Consider the following 6,505-nt stretch of genomic DNA (forward strand, 5'->3'; position numbering starts at 1 on the left):
TTATCAAAAAGTTCAAGGTCATTAAAATTCTTCTTTCTTGCTAAAACGATGATATAAATCTATTGGGATATCGTCTAGTTGTCCTACTTATTCCTGTAGTACATTTCTATTTATCCTTCATGTCTGACTTCAAATTCAGTGTCTCAGAGATGCCTCAATATATTCAAGTCATTGACTTCTACACATTTCCAATTTGTTTTATGACTAAACACCAAAATAATGAAATATGCAATCTCTTAATAGCTTTTATCTCAAGTGCTATATTTAGTGACCTCTGAAGATAAGAGAAATGAAAGCAGGCCTTTGTACAGAGTTCTTCAGTTAACTATTTGTTGAATACATATTAACAGAACATTCTTCTACTTTCCTATAACTCCCCAAGGGAACTCTCCTCATTCTGATTTTCTTCTCTTCTAATTGGAATAAACCACTCACTTTAGAAAAATGCACTCAAAAAATGAAAGTGAGGCAACTCAAGAGGTATAAAATGGAGAAGATACCATTTTAGGCAATAATTCACTTACTTATGAATTCATTTCCTTAATAATTTGTTCCATAAATATGTGTTAATTGCTTATATATTGTTAATCAATGAGAATATAGCCATGAGCAAAACAGAAAGATTGTTAATTTCATGTGGAGTTAAGAGTGAATTCACTGTAAGTATATTGCTATTTGGTTGGGCTACTTGGACTCCTTTAGGTAAGCAATAGATAGCCACCCCTGACTTTTAAATGAGGAATTAACATGGTTACAGAATCAAATGACAGCATATAATAGAAATGAAAAATAAATTTTTGGTAACTTTCTGTTGTTACACCAGAATACCATATACTGAGTAATTCATAAGGAAATTTAAATCTTACTGTCCTGACTGGAAAGTTCAAAATCAAGAAGTCCCATCAGAGGACATTTTTGCTAGTGAGGACTCCGCAAAGTGACACATGGCATGTTGCTTGCTAACTTGGGCCCCCTTCTTCTTCTTATGAACCACTAATGTAATCATGAGGGCCCTACCTCTATGACCTCATCTAATCCTGGTTACCTCCCAAAGACCACCACCTACTCCAATCTCTTAACACCTCATTATGGGGATGTAATTTAAGAGTTTTGGTGGGATGCGCAAACCACAGCATATATATGTGCTGTTTATCATCCAATGTGCCACATCTTAGAAACTCTGTTACTCTTCCAGAAAACAGATAATAGAAACCTGATTTATGATATGTCAGTGGAAATGACAAGGAGAGAATGGGTGCTAAACACATAACAGAGAAATAAGAACTGTGAAGACCTGACTTGAAACTCTCAATTTTCGGAGTTAGGCAAATTGAAAACAAGTATTATAAGAAATGTTTTACTGAATAAAAAACCTTTCAATGTTTCATTCTTATTTTTTTTTCCAAAAAGAGAAGTTGGATGATGTGTGACCAAAGTTGATAATTCCATCTCTCCCACCCAGGCTCTCTCCACCACTCTTAGTGAAGCTGCATAATTGTAATGACTATAAATAATAGAACAGATTCCAGGATGGCAGAATAGAAAGGGAGCTTACCGCTCTAGTGTACAGGGAGGTAGCTAAACAAGAGTGGAGAGAGTGCACTCTCAGGGAAGAATCTGGGATAAAATTGTAGTGGAAACTCCACGAACAAGCGAGAGGGACGCTGTGGATCTACGTGGAGGATGTGGCTGAACAGCACGGCCACAGACACAGCACAGGACTCCAGGAGCTGAGACTCTCAACACCAGCTCTGGAGAGTGAGGTGAGACCAGACTGCTGCAGCACCAAACCCAAGCCGCTGGCGATAAAACTGTGGGGAAAGCACGGAGTACATCCAACTTGGAGCCCTGTGGAGGCCAGTGTAGCTGCCAACCCAGAGGCGGAGAGGGAGACATGTTTCTCACTACCTGACCACCTGACCACTGCATCCTGTAACTAGCTGAGAGAGGGGAGCCTTTGGGACATAGGTAATAGCTGCATCAGCTTGTGTCGGCACACCCAGCCACTTGCTGAGAGGAGATGTCTGAGTCTGGCTGGAAGAACTGACAGGGCCCTGGGCTCCCATGACTGTGGGAGCCCTGTGAGCTGGGACTGTGAAAACACTGTGGCAGCGTGGGAGGGCACAGGATGAGGCTGGTTCACTAGGCAGTCACTGTGGGCGTCTCCACACGCTTGGGGCTCACTGATTACCTGGGAAGGGTCATTGCTGTGGGATCCACACTCACGATGAAGACTGCACGGATCCTTTGTGTGGTTCTGGATGAATACTGCAGCCGCTGAGGCTAGCGCCTGAGCATTGTTCACCTTGGAGAGGAAGAGATAATGGTGAGACTGCGCCAACAGAGCTGATCAAACCCTCCGAACTAAAAAAAAGAATAGATTCTCTACATCCAACTTGGGTGTCACCTTAGACACTCTCCTCACCCTAGAATACTGAACAGGGCTCCCTGGCTACACCCAGCACATGCCTCTGGGTATTTACTGAAAGAGGGGACACTGCACTAAGCCACAGAGACACCCATCACAGGGGGGAAAAACAATAATGATATCCACTAATGCCTAAAAATAAATGCAGAAATTCAAAAAACAATAATGGAGACAACTGGATGCCCCCAAAGGAATGTAACACTTTAAAACTAGAAGGTAAAAATGAAGAGACTGAAGAAATGCCAGAAATGGAATTCAAAAAATTGATTGTAGGAGTACTTATAAGTAATCAGAAGCAAAACCATCAAGTAAAGAAATCCATACATGACATGAATGAAAATTTCTCATGAAATTTATATTTTAAAAAGAAATCAAATTAAATATTGGAAATGAAGAATTCAATATATTGAATTTTTAAAAAAACATGGTGGAAAGCCTTAACAATAGACTCAGTGAGTTAGAAGGAAGAATATCCTAGTTAGAAGACAAATCTCTCACTAGGCTAATCCTAGTCCCAGTAGGGGTGCCAGATTCTGTCCCGGTTGCCCCTCTTCCAGGCCAGCTCTCTGCTGTGGCCAGGGAGTGCAGTGGAGGATAGCCTAAGTGCTTGGGCCCTGCACCCCATGGGAGACCAGGAGAAGCACCTGGCTCCTGCCATTGGATCAGCGCGGTGCGCCGGCTGCGGCACACCAGCTGCGGCGCACCGGCCACGGGGGCCATTGGAGGGTGAACCAATGGCAAAGGAAGACCTTTCTCTCTGTCTCTCTCTCTCTCTCTCTCACTGTCCACTCTGCCTGTCAAAAAAAAAAAAAAAAAAAAAAAAAGAAGAAGAGGAAGACAAATCTCTGAATGTTTTACAGTCAGACCAAAAGAAAAAAAGAATAAATTAAAATTTTAAAAACAGTATAGGAGATTTATGGGATATTATCAAATGACCCAATATACGGGTCTAAGGAGATCCTGAAAGTGAAGAAACATAGAATGGATTAGAAGGCCTTTTGAGTGAAATAATTTCAGAAAACTTCCACAATTTGGAGGAAGAAACGGATGTCCAAGTACAGGAAGCACTTAGAATTCTTAATGCATAAGACCAGAAAAGACCTTCATTGTGACACAGTGTAGTCAAACTTTCCACAGTATTAAATAAATGGAATCAAGGAGAAAGAGAGAGAGAAAAAAAGAAGATTCTAAAATGTGTACAAGAGAAAAGCCAGGTCTCTTTCAGAGTATCTCCAAAAAGACTCAGCTGATTTTCTCATCAGAAACTCTACAGGCTAGAAGAGAATGTCAAAACACATTCAAAATCTTAACAGAAAAAACTGGCAACCCAGAATACTGTAGCCTGCAAAGCTCTCATTTATGAATGAAGATGAAATAAAGACCTTCCATAATAAACAGAAATTAAATTAAAAGAATTTTTCACGACCCATACAATCTTGCAAATGATGCTTAAGGATGTGCTACATACAGAAACACAGAAACATGGTCATCACTATGATAGAAGGTGAAGGCAGAAAAACTCCCAGTAACAATATAAAGGAAATCCAAAGTAAAGGATGGGAATATTTATGGAAAAATGGAGGACCAAGTTGTTACATATCAATAGATCAATAGTAACCTTGAATGCAAATGGCCTCAACTTTCCAAGTAAAAGCTAAACACTGGCTAAGTGGATTAAAAAAAAAAAAAAAAAAAAAAAAAAAAAAAAAAAAAAAAAAAAAAAAAAAACAAGACCCAATTATTGGCAACCTACAATAAATACATCTCACCAACAAAGATACATACAGACTGAAAGTAAAAGTATGGCAAAAGATATTCCATGCTAACAGGAAAAAAAAAGAGCTGGTGTAGCCATCCTAATATCAGACAAAATGGACTTCAACATAAAAACTGTTAAAAGAGATAAAATGGCACTATATAATGATTAAGGGATCAATTCAATAGGAATATGTGAATAAAATAAACGTATATGCACCCAATTACAGGGCATCAGGCTATATCAAAGAAACATTAATAGATCTAAAGGAGACATAGACTTAAATAAGATAGTAATGGGGCTTTCAATACCCCACTTTCAGTAATGGATAGATCAGGCATACAGAAAATCAGTAAAGAAACAACAGAGTTAATCAATAACATAGACCAAATGAACCTAAAAGATATCTCCAGAATTATAGACATAATTATATGATCTGATACCATTAAATTACTAGAGAACATTGGGGAAACCCTGTAAGATATCAGCATATGCAAAGATTTATTAGAAAAGACCCCAGAAGCACAGGTAATCAAAGCCAAAATTAACAAATGGGATTACAACAAATTGAGAAGCTTCTGCACTGCGAAAGAAACACTCAGCAAAGAGGCAACTAAAAGAATGGGAGAAATTATTTGCAAACTATGCAACTGATAAAGAATTAATATCCAGAATCTATAAAGTGCTCAAGAAACTCAAAAACAACAAAACAAACAATCCAGTTAAGAAATGGGCAAAGCACTTAAACAGGCATTTTCAAAAGAGGAAATCCAAATGACCAACAGACTCATAAAGAACTGTTCAGGATTGGGGGCTAACATTGTGGCATAGTGGGTTCAGCCTCTGCCTGCAGCACCAGCATTCCGTATGAACGCCAGATTGAGTCCTGGATGCTCCTTTGCTGATCCAGCTCTCTTCTATGGCCTGGAAAGCAGTGGATGATAGCCCAAGTGAATGTGCTACTGTACCTGTATGGGAAACCCAGAAGAAGCTTCTGGCTCTTGGCTTCAGATCAGCTCAAATTCAGCCATCGTGGCCATTTGGGGAGTGAACCTTACTCTGTTTCTCCCTCACTCTGTCTGTAGCTCTACCTCTCAGATAAATAAGTAAAATATTTTTTTAAAAAATGGTCAGGATCACTCCCCATCAGGGAAATGCAAATCAAAATCACAATGAGGTATCACCTCACCCCAGTTAGAATGGCTTTCATACAGAAATCAACAAAATGCTGGCAAAGATGTGGGGGAAAAGGTACCCTAAGCCACCACTGGTGGGAATGTATACTGGTACAATCACTATGGAAGACAGCATAGAGATACCTCAGAAATCTGAATATAGACTTACCATATGACCCAGCCATCCCACTCCTGGGATTTTACCCAAAGGAAATGAAATCAGCAATATGAAAGTGTCACCTGTACCTCCATATTTATTGCAGCTCAATTCACAATAGCTAAGATATGAATCAGCCCAGATGCCCATCAACTGAAGACTGGATAAAGAAATTATAGGATAGGTACACCACGGAATATTACACAGTGGTAAAAATAAAAATGAAATCCTGTCATTTGTAACAAAATGGATGCAATTGGAAAACATTATATTTAATGAAATAAGCCAGTTCCAAAATAACAAATACTATATGTTCTCCCTGATCTGTGGTAACTATCAGAGTACCTAAAAGATAATCTACAGAAGTGAAATTGACACTTTGAGATTCGATGGCTTTGAATAGCCCTTGGCTTGACTGTTGAGGAACAGTGGTGTATATATATATATATATATATATATATATATACACTATTCATTGAACTCTGTACTTCATGTAGCATTAATCTTATGTGTTTAAAGTTAATTGAAAATAGATCTTAGTTAAAAAATGAGAATAGGAGGAGAAGGAAGAAGGATAGGGGTGTGGGTAGGGTGGAAAGAATCACTGTTCCTAAATTTGTATTTATGAAATGCACAAAGTTTGTATACCTTAAATAAAAGTTTCTGGGGGAAATTAAATAATATTTTTGAAGAAGTATTTGAAGCAAAGAACAATGTGCAGGGCAAGGAAGAAAAGATGATACATGTATATACCTTATGAAATATCTAGAAAGAAGACATTAATGTCTATTTACTTATTTATGTGAGAGGCAGAGAGAGTCAGACAGAGAGGGACAGAATGAGTTTGTATGTGCATAGGATGGGGAGGGGTGTCTGAGATAGAGTTATCTGAGCCATCGCTGCTATCTTCCAGGATCTGCATTAGCAGGAATCTGGAGTCAGAACTAGAACCCAGACATTCTGATATGGAATGCAGGTGCCTCATCTTC

Source organism: Oryctolagus cuniculus, chromosome 12 (genome assembly GCF_051225735.1).
Source record: "Oryctolagus cuniculus isolate XC-2025 breed Fujian yellow rabbit chromosome 12, ASM5122573v1, whole genome shotgun sequence".
NCBI lineage: Eukaryota > Metazoa > Chordata > Mammalia > Lagomorpha > Leporidae > Oryctolagus > Oryctolagus cuniculus.